Below are 16,225 nucleotides of genomic sequence, written 5' to 3'. Positions count from 1 at the left end.
GCCTAATAATTAAGCACACCTTATATAGGGTGTTGATGTCATTAGTCAACACCCCTCCTCATTACAGAGATGCACATCACAAGATTTACTTAATTGGTAGTTGGCTCTCAAGTCTATGCAGCTTGGAGTAGGACACCATGTATAAAAAGTATCATGTGATCAAAATACGCATTTGCCTAATAATTCTGAACACAGTGTAGTGTGAGAGGCTCAGGAGGACTGGCTGAAGAGGAAGGGAGCAGAGGAAGGCTCCAAGAGTGAGGGGATCCCAGGGGCACGGCGAGTGCGGAAGCGACCCGTGCGCCCGAATCTGCAGGAACGTGGAGGGATCAGGCCGAAAAGGGGACTGGCCCCTAACTAGTGGAGAACTACAAGGCTCAGCTAGAAACCAGAGGCTTCTGTACTTTCAGGGTGCAGTTGCTCACAGCCGCAACTATATCGCCGAAAAGGTAGCCATATCGGATTCATGGAACTGCAGGTTGCCCGCCAAGATCCGAGCTTACCGCCTTGGGACACTGGTTGCGAGGCACAGGGCAGGAGGGTGAGAGCCAGCGCAGGAAGACCGAGGAAGGCACACAGAATGGGGTCCCGTTATGTATTCCTGAAACACCTGGGAGTTTGCTGAACCCCTGCCTTGGTGAACACAGGACGACGTGGGAGGTTACACACTGGCCTTGGTAACTTGGAGTGCAACAACTGTGAGTAAACCTTGAAGACTGCACCCCACTGTGTCCTAGCATTATTATCTGCGCCATCCCCTGCACTACACTGCACTGCAACATCTACCTCATCTATAACATCACTGCACCGCCCTGGAGCTTAGCTCTACCTGTGGAGAGCTGAACCAACTCTGCTGCGTCACCAACAGCTCCAGAGAATCGGCACCACAGCGGCGGCTCCATATAGCCGCATACCACGGGTAGCGTTACGAACATTAACTATAAAAACTATAATCCCCTTTCAACAGTCCCCCCTTTTATTGACCGCCCTGGGTCACGGACCGGGTCACTGCCACTGTGACATCCCCCAGTATCGATCGGCCCGGCTACCGAGCACCCCACGGCCCAGGAGCGCGTCATACTTGGCGTCACGGACAGGATATGAACCAACCCATTATAACCGGGTATTGTGCGCCTAGAGACTGTGTTGTATGCTAAATGTGGCGCCTGCCCCAGGAGAACGGGCGCCATTATGTGCGTGGAAAAAGACAACAAGGAACCTCATATCGTGGGCCGGGTCCCAGAATGGCACCAAAAGCGCAGCCCGCCTCATGCGCCTGTGGCCATATACCTGGATCTGTCCATCAGTCTGGGGAGGCCGTCCCCAGGTGTGGCCGACAGCAAGCAGCCATGGGACTGCCCAGAAAGGGGAGAGGAGAAGAGAAACCTTGGAGACAGGGCGGGGTCTTCAGCAGAGCAGCCAGACCGCACCCGGCAGGCACAATGGAGAGAGACCAGCCTCAAACTCTGGCCCGTGGCCTGCCGCCTGCAGCAGCACCCCTCAACCTGGAGGGAGTCGTGGCTAAATTGTCCCTGGAGGATACTGGATTAATCCGTGATGAGGTACAAGAGCTGGGCTGGCGGATGGAGGAGGCCCAGCAAGCTGCCGTCGCCATATGGAGAAGAAAGTTGCAGGAGAAGTTGGTGACCCGGCAGCAGTCAGCGCTAAGATCCATCAGCGGAGCCCCTCCTGGAGAGGGAGGCGACGGATAGTGCCGGAGCGACCGTGGAAGCAGGTAGGAGCGGCATCCCGGTCTCGGGCGCTGATGACGCTGATCTACTCCTGGTCCCCCTACAGGAGTCTCCTTATTCGGGCCCTTCTGACACTGACCTGCTCCTGGGCCCCCTGCAAGAGCCACCTGCCCCCACACCCGAATGGGTGTACGGACTAGGATTGGTCCGCAAAGATAGAGGACCAGAGCCTCCCTTTGCTGCCCACTCCCGCACCCCTGGTTGCCCATAGAGATGAAGGAGAGCAGTATAGATAGAATAACCAGGCGGATGTCTTGATGGGATTCCTCAGGGAGACCCAAAAGGAGGCCGCGCGCAGAGAGGAGCATTGCCGGAGGGAACTCCTTCAACTAGAGGCGGAGCGGCGGGTGCGCTAGGAGAGAATGGAGGCCCGCAACATGGAGGAGAAGACCCGGGCCCGCAAAGCGAAGCCGGCCACGCCCAATCCACGGGTAGAGGGGGTCGTAGTCAATTTGGACCTGGAAGGAGGATGGGGCTTTATCCGGGAACCACAACATGGCACATACCTCTTTGTAAACCGGCAGGACGTGGAGTCCCATTTACAGCAGGGACATCCGGAGCGGGATCTGTACCCTGGTGACAAGGTCATCTACACCAGGCACAGAGGAGAGCGGGGCTGGTACGTTCTCCATGTTCATAGGGTGGTGGAGGAGAGTGCACCCTTGCCACTTGAAGGAGATGACCCGGCTGGGCCATCTAGTGGTGGGCCAATGTTCCCCCGGACGGGACCCCACTACTAAACTGTTTAGTTGAAAATAAAAGTTGAACTGTATATAGTTACCAGGAAGGGTACATAATCGTTGAGTGAACTGAAAAGGTTTTATGTGTTACCTAGTTACCCGGTAAAGGTATGAAAACTGACAGGCTGAGGACTGTGAGCAGCCAAAAACTTTTAAACTGTATATAGTTTGCACTTCTTAAGGTGCTTCTTATTGGTTTTATACAGATCGCAGAGCAAAAACCCGTTTGGCGTGGCCGAAGATGTGGTCCAACAGCTGGATCACCTATGCCCTGCAGCCACACACAGGGCCTACGTTGGGGGTTTGTTGTGGACGGGTCCCTCAAATTGCACCTTCTTCAGTGAGATGGACACCCGGCTATAGATTTCACTGTAGTTTATTGAAAAATGTTTGATATGGAAAAAAGTTTTATATATATGAAGAAAGTTTTATTGAAGGAAGTTTTATAATGTCTTGATAAAGAAACATGTAACGTTCAAGAAAATGTGCCTCCCATAAAGGGAAGAAAAGTTTTGATAATTCTTATACAGTATGTGAATGCATTCTAAAAATTTTTGTATGTCTAAAGTACCTTGTTTTTACTCTGTTCCAGCCCTCGGACGTGCTGTGTTTTACCAGGGGGGTATGTGGCGCCCCTGCGGGTTCAGTCGCCACAGAGGTACTGCATCTCACCCAGAGGTGTGGTATCCCACTCTCAGGTAAGGATGGAGTACTGCCCGGGACCCACCCACTTGCATCCATTACATTCCACTTCAGAGAGCAGGGCGAGATTGCTCCTAAGGGAGAGCACAGTCCCTGGTCCCTAGCTGGAGGGTGGAACCATGTAGTGGGTGTGGATGGAGGAAGAAGTACAGGGGAGCACTTCAGAAGGAGGATATAAAAAGGGGAACCATCTTGGGAGAGAAAGATCAGTCTGAGGAGAAGCAGTGGAAGCAGGAGCTCTGTAGGAGGAGAGGAGAGGAGCGGGCCTAAGTTGAGAGGCCCAGGAGGACTGCAGGACAAGGAAGGGAGCAGAGGAAGGCTCCAGGAGTGAGGGGATCCCAGGGGCACGGCGAGTGCGGAAGCCACCCGTGCGCCCAAATCTGCAGGAACGTGGAGGGATCAGGCCGCAAAGGGAACCGGACCCTAACTAGTGGTGAACTACAAGGCTCAGCTAGAAACCGGAGGCTTCTGTACTTTCAGGGCGCAGTTGCTCATAGCCGCAACTATATCGCCGAACAGGTAGCCATATGGGATTCAGGGGACTACAGGTTGCCCGCCAAGATCCGAGGTTACCGCCTTGGGACACTGGTTGCGAGGCGCAGGGCAGGAGGGTGAGAGCCAGCGCAGGAAGACGATCGAGGAAGGCACACAGACTGGGGTCCCGTTATGTACTCCTGAAACACCTAGGAGTTTGCTGAACCCATGCCTTGGTAAACACAGGACGACGTGGGAAGTTACCCTGATCCTGGTAACTTGGAGTGCAACAACTGTGAGTAAACCTTGAACACTGCACCCCACTGTGTCCTGGCATTATAATCTGCGCCATCCCCTGCACCATACGGCACAACAAGATCTACCTCATCTATAACATCACTGCACCGCCCTGGAGCTTAGCTCTACCTGTGGAGAGCTGAACCAACTCTGCTGCATTACCAACAGCTCCAGAGAATCGGCACCGCAGCGTCGGCTCCATATAGCTGCATACCACAGGTGGCGTCACAAACATTAAACTATAAAAACTATAATCCCCTTTCAACAGTCCCCCCTTTTATTGACCGCCCTGGGTCACGGACCGGGTCACTGCCACTGTGACATTCCCCAGCATCGACCGGCCCCGCTACCGAGTACCCCATGGTCCAGGGGGCGCGTCATGAGCTGCTCTCTCCCCCGGGCTCACATACTGCGCTGCTCTCTCCCCCACTCTCACATACTGCACTGCTCCCTCTCCCGCGCTCAAATACTGCGCTGCTCTCTCCCCCGCACTCACATAATGCGCTGCTCTCTCCTCTGCACTCACATAATGTGCTGCTCTCTCCCCTGCGCTCACATACTGTTCTGCTCTTTCTCCCGTGGTCACATACTGAACTGCTCTCTCCCGTGCTCCCTTAGTATGCTGCGCTCTCCTCCATGCTCACATACTGCGCTTCTCTCTCCTCCATGCTCACATAATGCGCTGCTTTCTCCTCCGCGTTAACATACTGCGCTGCTCTCTCCCCCACGCTCACATACTGCACTGTTATCTCCACTGCGCTCAAATAATGTGCCACTCTCTCCTCCGAGCTCACATAATGTGCTGCTCTCTCCCACACTGTCACATACTGCGCTGCTCTCTGTCCCACACTCACATACTGTGCTGCCCTCTCCCCCACACTCACATACTGCACTGCTCTCTCCTCTGCGCTCACATACTGTGCTGCTCGCTTCCCCACGCTCATATACTACGTAGCTCTCTCCCCCGCACTCGCATACTATGCTGCTCTCTCCCCCACACTCACACACTGCGCTGCTCTCTCCTCTGCGCTCACATACTGTGCTGCTCTCTCCCCCACGCTCACATAATGCGCTGCTCTCTCCTCTGCACTCACATAATGCGCTGCTCTCTCCCCCGCGCTCACATACTGAGCTGCTCTCTCCCGTGCATCCTTACTATGCTGCTCTCTCCTCCTTGCACACATACTGTGCTGCTCTCTCCTCCTTGCACACATACTGTGCTGCTCTCTCCTCCATGCTCACATACGGCGCTGCTCTCTCCTCCATGCTCACATACTGTGCTGCTCTCTCCCACCGAGCTCACATAATGCGCTTCTTTCTCCTTCGCGTTAACACACTGTGCTGCTGTCTCCCCCACGCTCATATACTGCACTGCTATCTCCCCCACGCTCACATACTGCGCTACTCTCTGCCCAACACTCACATACTGCGCTGCTCTCTCCTCTGCGCAAACATACTGGGCTGCTAGCTTCCCTGCGCTCATATACTATGCTGCTTTCTCCCCCTGCACTCGCATACTACGCTGCTCTCTCCCCTGCGCTCACACACTGCGCTGCTCTCTCCCCTGCACTCACACACTGCGCTGCTCTCTCCCCCATGGTCACATACTAAGTTGCTCCCTCCCCCGCGCTCACATACTACGCTGCTCTCTCCCCCGCGCTCACATAATGCGCTGCACTCTCCCCCGCGGTCACATAATGCGCTGCTCTTTCTTCTGCGCTCACATACTGCGCTGCTCTCTCTAGTGCTCCCTTACTATGCTGCTCTCTACTCCATGCTCACATACTGTGTTGCTCTCTCCCCCCGGGCTCACATAATGCACTGTTCTCTCTTCCGAGCTCACATAATGCGCTGCTCTCTCCCCCGTGCTCACATACTGCGCTGCTCTTTCACCCATGCTCATATACTGCTCTGCTCTCTCCCATGCTCCCTTACTATGCTGCTCTCTACTCCATGCTCACATACTGCACTGCTCTCTCCCATGCTCCTTTACTATGCTGCTCTCTAATCCACGCTCACATACTGCGCTGCTTTCTCCTCCACGCACACATACTGCGTTGCTCTTGACGCGCCCCCAAGGCCGTGGGGCACTCGGCAGCCGGGCCTCTGAATGCCGGTTGGCGGGGAATATCACGGTGGCTGGCCTGGTCCGTGACCCAGGGCGGTCAGTGCAAAAGGGGTTGTTTTTAGAAAGTTCGTGACGCCACCTGTGGTGTCTGGTGAGGATCACCAGCACTGCAACAGCCTCTGAGGCAGATGTTAGGGCAGCTTGTGATGGGACGGCTCCCCACAGGTGGAGCAGGCCTCAGGGCAGTGAAGTGGGGAGAGCGTGGCTTGCGCTGGGCGTTGTAGTGCAGGGGGGAACAATGGCGCCGATGAAACAATGGACGGTGGCGGTGCAGTGCAGTCATCCGAGATATTATTCACAATTCTTCAGACAGTCCACAGGTGCACTGTACAGGTGCAGGCCTCCCGCGTTGCACTGCGTTCACCGGGCAGTGGTTCAATCCTTCCTCAGGCAACTTGGGAATACCTGGCAGAACCCCACTTTCTCGTGTTCCTATTTTGACCGTCTTCACACTGGTCCTTCTCCCTCCTGCTCTGCGCTGCCCACTCTCAGTCCTGTTCAGGTGCTCTGAAGTCCTTCCTGTCCATCAGAGTTACACAGACTTACTTAACCCTCAGGGGACTAGAATGCGGGTGCGATCCCTGTCTTCTGACAGATGCGGGGCGTAGGGGTGCCGTCCTGCACGCGCCGTACCACCTGGGATCCTTCCTTAGAACGGAGCCTACTCCCTGCTCCCCACCTGGGCCTCCAGGCTTGGCCCTACTTGTGGAGCAGAGCTCCTTATGAGACTCTGCTCCCGGACTGTTCTTCTGAACTGCTCTCCACTGAACCTATCTCAGAACTATCTAACCATCACCCTAAGATGGCTTCCCTATTTTATACTCCTACTAAAGTGTTCCCTCTAACTACTTCCTCCACCCACACCCACTACTGGTTCCCCCTACCTTTGGGTTCCCCCCACTCCAGCCAGGGTCAGGGCTCAGCAGCTGCGCTCTGCATGTTGCCCCTCCAGCCGGCCTGGAGCAGTGTAGTGTTGGATGCAGGTGTTGGGGTTCCGGCAGCACTCCCTCCTTACCTGAGAGGAGGAGACACCACACCTCTGAGTGAGGTGCAGTACCGCTGTGGCGACTGAACCATCAGGGGCGCCACACTCTCTCTTTCGCACTCACAAACAGCGCTGCTCTCTCCCCCGCGCTCACATAATGCGCTGCTCTCTCCCCCGTGCTCACATACTGCGCTGCTCTCTCCCCCGTGCTCACATACTGCGCTGCTCTCTCCCCCGTGCTCACATAATGCGCTGCTCTCTCCCCCGAGCTCACATAATGTGCTGCTCTCTCCCCCGTGCTCACATACTGCGCTGCTCTCTCCCCCGTGCTCACACAGTGCGCTGCTCTCTCCTCCTTGCTAACATAATGCGTTGCTCTTTCCTTCGCGCTCACATATTGCATTGCTCTCTCCTTCATGCTCACATACTGCATTGCTCTCTCCCCCGTGCTCACATACTGCGCTGCTCTCTCCCCCGCGCTCACATACTGCTTCGCTCTCTCGTTCGCACTCACATAGTGCCCTGCTCTCTCCCCCACGCTCACATACTGCGCTGCTCTCACCTTCGTGCTCACATACTGCATTGCTCTCTCCTTTGTGCTCCCATACTATGCTGCTCTCTCCACCGCGCTCACATACTGTGCTCTCCTCCTTGTTAACATAATGCGTTGCTCTTTCCTTCGCTCTCATATACTGCGCTGCTCTCTCCCCTGCACTAACATACTGCGCTGCTCTCTCCCCCATGCTCACATACTACACTGTTCTCTCCTCCATGCTCACATAATGCGCTGCTCTCTCCCCCGCGCCCACATACTGCGCTGCTCTCTCCACCGCGCTCACATACTATGCTGCTCTCTCCACCGTGCTCACATACTGTGCTGCTCTCTCCACCGCGCGCACATAGTGTGCTGCTTTCTTCCCCACGCTCACATACTGTGCTGCTCTCTCCTTTGCACTCACAAACTGTGCTGTTCTCTCCCCCGTGCTCACATACTGCGCTGCTCTCTCCCCCGTGCTCACACAGTGCGCTGCTCTCTCCTCCTAGCTAACATAATGTGTTGCTCTTTCCTTCGCGCTCACATATTGAGCGGCTCTCTCCCCCATGCTCCCTTACTATGCTGCTCTCTCCCCCTGTGCTCACATACTGAGCTGCTCTCTCCTCCGTGTTTACATAATGCGCTGCTCCCTCCCTAGCGCTCACATATTGCGCTGCTCTCTACCGCGCACTCACATACTGCGCTGCTCTCACCCGCGCTCACATACTGCGCTGCTCTCTCCACCGCGCTCACATACTATGTTGCTCTCTCCACCGCGCTCACATACTGTGCTGCTCTCTTCCCCGCGCTCACATACTGTGCTGCTGTCTCCTTTGCACTCACAAACTGTGCTGTTCTCTCCCTCATGCTCACATACTGCGCTGCTCTCTCCCCCACGCTCACACTGTGCGCTGCTTTCTCCTCCTTGCTAATATAATGCGTTGCTCTTTCCTTCATGCTCACATATTGCGCTGCTCTCTTCCCCATGCTCCCTTACTATGCTGCTCTCCCCCTGTGCTCACATACTGCGCTGCTCTCTCCCCCTGTGCTCACATACTGAGCTGCTCTCTCCTCCGTGCTTACATAATGCGCTGCTCTCTCCCCAGTGCTCACATATTGCGCTGCTCTCTCCCCCGCCCTCACATACTGCGCTGCTCTCTCCTCTACGCTCACATACTGTGCTGCGCTCTCCTATGCGCTCATATAATGCGCTGCTGTCTCCTGTGCTCCCTTACTATGCTGCTCTCTCCCGCGCTCCCTTACCATGCTGCTCTCTCCTCCGCGCTCACATAATTCGCTGCTTTCTCCTCCACGCTCACATACTGGTTGCTCTCTCCCATGTGCTCACAAACTGCGCTGCTCTTTTCCCCACGCTCACATGCTGCACTGCTCTCTCCCCCACGCTCACATGCTGCACTGCTCTCTCCCCCACGCTCACATACTGCACTGCTCTCTCCCCCTCGCTCACATAATGCGTTGGTCTCTTCTCCGATCTCACATAATGCGCTGTTCTCTCCCCCATGCTTACATACTGCGCTGATCTTTCCCCCGCACTCACATACTGCGCTGCTCTCTCCCCTGCGCTCACATACTGTGCTGCTCTCTCCCCCGCGCTCACATACTGCGCTGCTCTTTCCCCTGCGCTCACATACTGCGCTGCTCTCTCCCCCGCGCTCACATAATGCGCAACTCTTTTCCCCGCGCTCACATACTGCGCTGCTCTCTCCCCCGTGCTCACATACTGCGCTGCTCTCTCCCCCGTGCTCACATACTGCGCTGCTCTCTCCCCCATGCTCACATAATGCGCTGCTCTCTCCCCTGAGCTCACATAATGTGCTGCTCTCTCCCCCGTGCTCACATACTGCGCTGCTCTCTCCCCCGTGCTCACACAGTGCGCTGCTCTCTCCTCCTTGCTAACATAATGCGTTGCTCTTTCCTTCGCGCTCACATATTGCATTGCTCTCTCCTTCATGCTCACATACTGCATTGCTCTCTCCCCCGTGCTCACATACTGCGCTGCTCTCTCCCCCGCGCTCACATACTGCTTCGCTCTCTCGTTCGCACTCACATAGTGCCCTGCTCTCTCCCCCACGCTCACATACTGCGCTGCTCTCTCCTTCGTGCTCACATACTGCATTGCTCTCTCCTTTGTGCTCCCATACTATGCTGCTCTCTTCACCGCGCTCACATACTGTGCTCTCCTCCTTGTTAACATAATGCGTTGCTCTTTCCTTCGCGCTCATATACTGCCCTGCTCTCTCCCCTGCACTAACATACTGCGCTGCTCTCTCCCCCATGCTCACATACTACACTGTTCTCTCCTCCATGCTCACATAATGCGCTGCTCTCTCCCCCGCGCCCACATACTGCGCTACTCTCTCCACCGCGCTCACATACTATGCTGCTCTCTCCACCGTGCTCACATACTGTGCTGCTCTCTCCACCGCGCGCACATAGTGTGCTGCTTTCTTCCCCACTCTCACATACTGTGCTGCTCTCTCCTTTGCTTTGCACTCACAAACTGTGCTGTTCTCTCCCCCGTGCTCACATACTGCGCTGCTCTCTCCCCCGTGCTCACATAGTGCGCTGCTCTCTCCTCCTAGCTAACATAATGCGTTGCTCTTTCCTTCGCGCTCACATATTGAGCGGCTCTCTCCCCCATGCTCCCTTACTATGCTGCTCTCTCCCCCTGTGCTCACATACTGAGCTGCTCTCTCCTCCGTGCTTACATAATGCGCTGCTCCCTCCCTAGCGCTCACATATTGCGCTGCTCTCTACCGCGCACTCACATACTGCGCTGCTCTCACCCGCGCTCACATACTGCGCTGCTCTCTCCACCGCGCTCACATACTGTGTTGCTCTCTCCACTGCGCTCACATACTGTGCTGCTCTCTTCCCCACGCTCACATACTGTGCTGCTGTCTCCTTTGCACTCACAAACTGTGCTGTTCTCTCCCTCGTGCTCACATATTGCGCTGCTCTCTCCCCCGCGCTGCTTTCTCCTCCTTGCTAATATAATGCGTTGCTCTTTCCTTCGTGCTCACATATTGCGCTGCTCTCTTCCCCATGCTCCCTTACTATGCTGCTCTCCCCCTGTGCTCACATACTGCGCTGCTCTCTCCCCCTGTGCTCACATACTGAGCTGCTCTCTCCTCCGTGCTTACATAATGCGCTGCTCTCTCCCCAGTGCTCACATATTGCGCTGCTCTCTCCCCCGCCCTCACATACTGCGCTGCTCTCTCCTCTACGCTCACATACTGTGCTGCGCTCTCCTATGCGCTCATATAATGCGCTGCTGTCTCCTGTGCTCCCTTACTATGCTGCTCTCTCCCGCGCTCCCTTACCATGCTGCTCTCTCCTCCGCGCTCACATAATTCGCTGCTTTCTCCTCCACGCTCACATACTGGTTGCTCTCTCCCACGTGCTCACAAACTGCGCGGCTCTTTTCCCCACGCTAACATGCTGCACTACTCTCTCCCCCACGCTCACATGCTGCACTGCTCTCTCCCCCACGCTCACATACTGCACTGCTCTCTCCCCCTCGCTCACATAATGCGTTGGTCTCTTCTCCGATCTCACATAATGCGCTGTTCTCTCCCCCATGCTTACATACTGCGCTGATCTTTCCCCCGCACTAACATACTGCGCTGCTCTCTCCCCTGCGCTCACATACTGTGCTGCTCTCTCCCCCGCGCTCACATACTGCGCTGCTCTTTCCCCTGCGCTCACATACTGCGCTGCTCTCTCTCCCGCGCTCACATAATGCGCAACTCTCTTCCCCGCGCTCACATACTGCGCTGCTCTCTCCCCGGGGCTCACATACTGCGCTGCTCACTCCTCGGCACTCACATACTGCGCTGATCTCTCCTCCGCAGTCACATACTATGCTGCTCTCTCCTCTGCACTCACATACTATGCTGCTCTCTCCCCCACGCTCACATACTGTGCTGCTCTCTCCTTTGCGCACACATGCTTCGCTGCTCTCTCCCCCACGCTCCCATACTGTGCTGCTCTCTCCTTTGCCCTCACATACTGTGCTGCTCTCTCCTTTGCGCTCACATACTGCGCTGTTCACTCTCAAGCGCTCACATACTGCGCTGCTCTCTCCTCCGTGCTCACATACTGTGCTGCTCTCTCCCCTGCACTCACATACTGCGCTGCTCTCTCCTCCGCACTTACATACTGTGCTGCTCTCTCCCACGCACTTACATACTGCGCTGCTCTCTCCCCCACGCTCACATACTGCGCTGCTCTCTCCCCCACACTCACATACTGCACTGCTCTCTTCTCCGCACTCACATACTGCGCTGCTCTCTCCCCCGGGCTCACATACTGCACTGCTCTCTCTCCCGGGCTCACATACTGCACTGCTCTCTCCCCCGCGCTCACATACTACGCTGCTCTCTCCCCCACGCTCACATACTGCACTGCTCTCTCCTCCGCACTCACATACTGCGCTGCTCTCTCCCCCGGGCTCACATACTGCACTGCTCTCTCCCCCGCGCTCACATACTGCGCTGCTCTCTCCCCTGGGCTTACATACTGCACTGCTCTCTCTCCCAGGCTCAATTACTGCACTGCTCTCTGCTCCGCACTCACATACTGCGCTGCTCTCTCACGCGGGCTCACATACTGCACTGCTCTCTCCCCCGGGCTCACATACTGCACTGCTCTCGCCCCCGCGCTCACATACTACGCTGCTCTCTCCCCCACGCTCACATACTGCACTGCTCTCTCCTCTGCACTCACATACTGCGCTGCTCTCTCCCCCAGGCTCACATACTGCACTGCTCTCTCCCCCGCGCTCACATACTGCGCTGCTCTCTCCCCTGGCCTCACATACGGCGCTGCTCTCTCCTCCGCACTTACATACTGTGATGCACTCTCCCACGCGCTCACATACTGCGCTGCTCTCTCCCCCGCGCTCACATACTGCACTGCTCTCTCCCCCACGCTCACATACCACATACTGCACTGCTCTCTCCCCGGGGCTCACATACTGCACTGCTCTCTCCCCCTCGCTCACATACTGCGCTGCTCTTTCCCCTGGGCTCACATACTGCACTGCTTTCTCCCCCGGGCTCACATACTGCACTGCTCTCTCCCCCGCGCTCACATACTACGCTGCTCTCTCCCCCACGCTCACATAATGCAGTGCTCTCTCCTCCGCACTCACATACTGCGCTGCTCTCTCCCCCGGGCTCACATACTGCACTGCTCTCTCCCCCGCGCTCACATACTGCGCTGCTCTCTCCCCTGGGCTCACGTACTGCACTGCTCTCTCCCTGGCTCACATACTGCACTGCTCTCTCCTCCGTACTCACATACTGCGCTGCTCTCTCCCCCGGGCTCACATATTGTACTGCTCTCTCCCCTGGGCTCACATACGGCGCTGCTCTCTCCTACGCACTTACATACTGTGATGCACTCTCCCACGCGCTCACATACTGCGCTGCTCTCTCCCCCGCGCTCACATACTGCACTGCTCTCTCCCCCATGCTCACATACCACATACTGCACTGCTCTCTCCCCCGGGCTCACATACTGCACTGCTCTCTCCCCCGCGTTCACATACTGCGCTGCTCTTTCCCCCGGGCTCACATACTGCACTGCTCTCTCCCCCGGGCTCACATACTGCACTGCTCTCTCCCCCACGCTCACATACCACATACTGCACTGCTCTCTCCCCCGGGCTCACATACTGCACTGCTCTCTCCCCCGCGCTCACATACTGCGCTGCTCTTTCCCCCGGGCTCACATACTGCACTGCTCTCTCCCCCGGGCTCACATACTGCACTGCTCTCTCCCCCACGCTCACATAATGCAGTGCTCTCTCCTCCGCACTCACATACTGGGCTGCTCTCTCCCCCGGGCTCACATACTGCACTGCTCTCTCCCCCGCGCTCACATACTGCGCTGCTCTCTCCCCTGGGCTCACGTACTGGACTGCTCTCTCCCGGGCTCACATATTGCACTGCTCTCTCCTCCGTACTCACATACTGCGCTGCTCTCTCCCCTGGGCTCACATATTGCACTGCTCTCTCCCCCGGGCTCACATACTGCACTGCTCTCTCCTCCGCGCTCACATACTACGCTGCTCTCTCCCCCACGCTCACATACTGCACTGCTCTCTCCTCTGCACTCACATACTGAACTGCTCTCTCCCCCAGGCTGACATACTGCACTGCTCTCTCCCCCGCGCTCACATGCTGCGCTACTCTCTCCCCTGGGCTCACATACTGCGCTGCTCTCTCCCCTGGGCTCACATACTGCGCTGCTCTCTCCTCCGCACTTACATACTGTGCTGCTCTCTCCCACACGCTCACATACTGCGCTGCTCTCTCCCCCGCGCTCACGTACTGCACTGCTCTCTCCCCCACGCTCACATACTGCACTGCTCTCTCCTCCGCACTCACATACTGCACTGCTCTCTGCCCCGGGCTCACATACCACATACTGCACTGCTCTCTCCCCCGGCCTCACATACTGCACTGCTCTCTCCCCCGCGCTCACATACTGCGCTGCTCTCTCCCCCGGGCTCACATACTGCACTGCTCTCTCCCCCGCGCTCACATACTAAGCAGCTCTCTCCCCCACGGTCACATACTGCAGTGCTCTCTCCTCCGCACTCACATACTGCGCTGCTCTCTCCCCCGGGCTCACATACTGCACTGCTCTCTCCCCCGCGCTCACATACTAAGCAGCTCTCTCCCCCACGGTCACATACTGCAGTGCTCTCTCCTCCGCACTCACATACTGCGCTGCTCTCTTCCCCGGGCTCACATACTGCACTTCTCTCTCCCCCGGGCTCACATACTGCACTGCTCTCTCCCCCGCGCTCACATACTACGCTGCTCTCTCCCCCACGCTCACATACTGCACTGCTCTCTCCTCTGCACTCACATACTGTGCTGCTCTCTCCCCCGGGGTCACATACTGCACTGCTCTCTCCCCTGCGCTCACATACTGCGCTGCTCTCTCCCCTGGGCTCACATACTGCGCTGTTCTCTCCCCTGGGCTCACATACTGCGCTGCTTTCTCCCCTGGGCTCACATACTGCGCTGCTCTCTCCTCCGCGCTCACATACTGTGCTGCTCTCTCCCCTGCACTCACATACTGCGCTGTTCTCTCCTCCGCACTTACATACTGTGCTGCTCTCTCCCACGCGCCCACATACTGCGCTGCTCTCTCCTCCGTGCTCACATACTGCATTGCTCTCTCCCCCACGCTCACATACTGCACTGCTCTCTCCTCCGCACTCACATACTGCGCTGCTCTCTCCCCCGGGCTTACATACTGCACTGCTCTTTCCCCCGCGCTCACATACTGGGCTGCTGTCTCCCTTGGGCTCACATACTGCGCTGCTCTCTTCCCTGGGCTCACATACTGCACTGCTCTCTCTCCCGGGCTCACTTACTGCACTGCTCTCTCCTCCGCACTCACATACTGCGCTGCTCTCTCCCCCGGGCTCACATACTGCACTGCTCTCTCCCCCGCGGTCACATACTGCGCTGCTCTCTCCCCTGGGCTCACATACTGCGCTACTCTCTCCCCTGGGCTCACATACTGCACTGCTCTCTCTCCCGGGCTCACTTACTGCACTGCTCTCTCCTCCGCACTCACATACTGCACTGCTCTCTCCCCTGGGCTCACATACTGCACTCCTCTCTCCCCCACGCTCACATACTGCGCTGCTCTCTCCCTCACGCTCACATACTGCACTGCTCTCTCCCCCGGGCTCACATACTGCGCTGCTCTCTCCCCCACGCTCACATACTGTGCTGCTCTCTCCTTTGCCCTCACATACTGTGCTGCTCTCTCCTTTGCGCTCACATACTGCGCTGTTCTCTCTCAAGCGCTCACATACTGCGCTGCTCTCTCCTCCGCGCTCACATACTATGCTGCTCTCCCCTGCACTCACATACTGCGCTGCTCTCTCCTCCACACTTACATACTGTGCTGCTCTCTCCCACGCGCTCACATACTGCGCTGTTCTCTCCCCCGCGCTCACATACTGCACTGCTCTCTCCCCCACGCTCACATACTGCACTGCTGTCTCCTCCGCACTCACATACTGCGCTGCTCTCTCCCCCGGACTCACATAGCACATACTGCACTACTCTCTTCCCCGGACTCACATACTGCACTGCTCTCTCCCCCGCGCTCACATATTGCGCTGCTCTCTCCCCTGGGCTCACATACTGTACTGCTCTCTTCCGCGGGGTCACATACTGCACTGCTCTCTCCCCCGCGCTCACATACTACGCTGCTCTCTCCCCCACGCTCACATACTACACTGCTCTCTCCTCTGCACTCATATACTGCGCTGCTCTCTCTCCCGGGCTCACATACTGCACTGCTCTGTCCCCCGCGCTCACATACTGCGCTGCTCTCTCCCCTGGGCTCACATATTGCACTGCTCTCTCCCCTGGGCTCACATACTGCGCTGCTCTCTCCTCCGCACTTACATACTGTGCTGCTCTCTCCCACGTGCTCACATACTGCGCTGCTCTTTCCCCCGCGCTCACATCCTGAACTGCTCTCTCCCCCACGCTCACATACTGCACTGCTCTCTCCTCCGCACTCACATACTGCGCTGCTCTCTCCCCTGGG

The sequence above is a fragment of the Phyllobates terribilis genome, unplaced genomic scaffold (assembly GCF_046119375.1).
Source record: "Phyllobates terribilis strain yellow unplaced genomic scaffold, ASM4611937v1 Scaffold_10__3_contigs__length_209671492, whole genome shotgun sequence".
NCBI lineage: Eukaryota > Metazoa > Chordata > Amphibia > Anura > Dendrobatidae > Phyllobates > Phyllobates terribilis.
Note: the sequence above shows the minus strand (reverse complement) of the source record.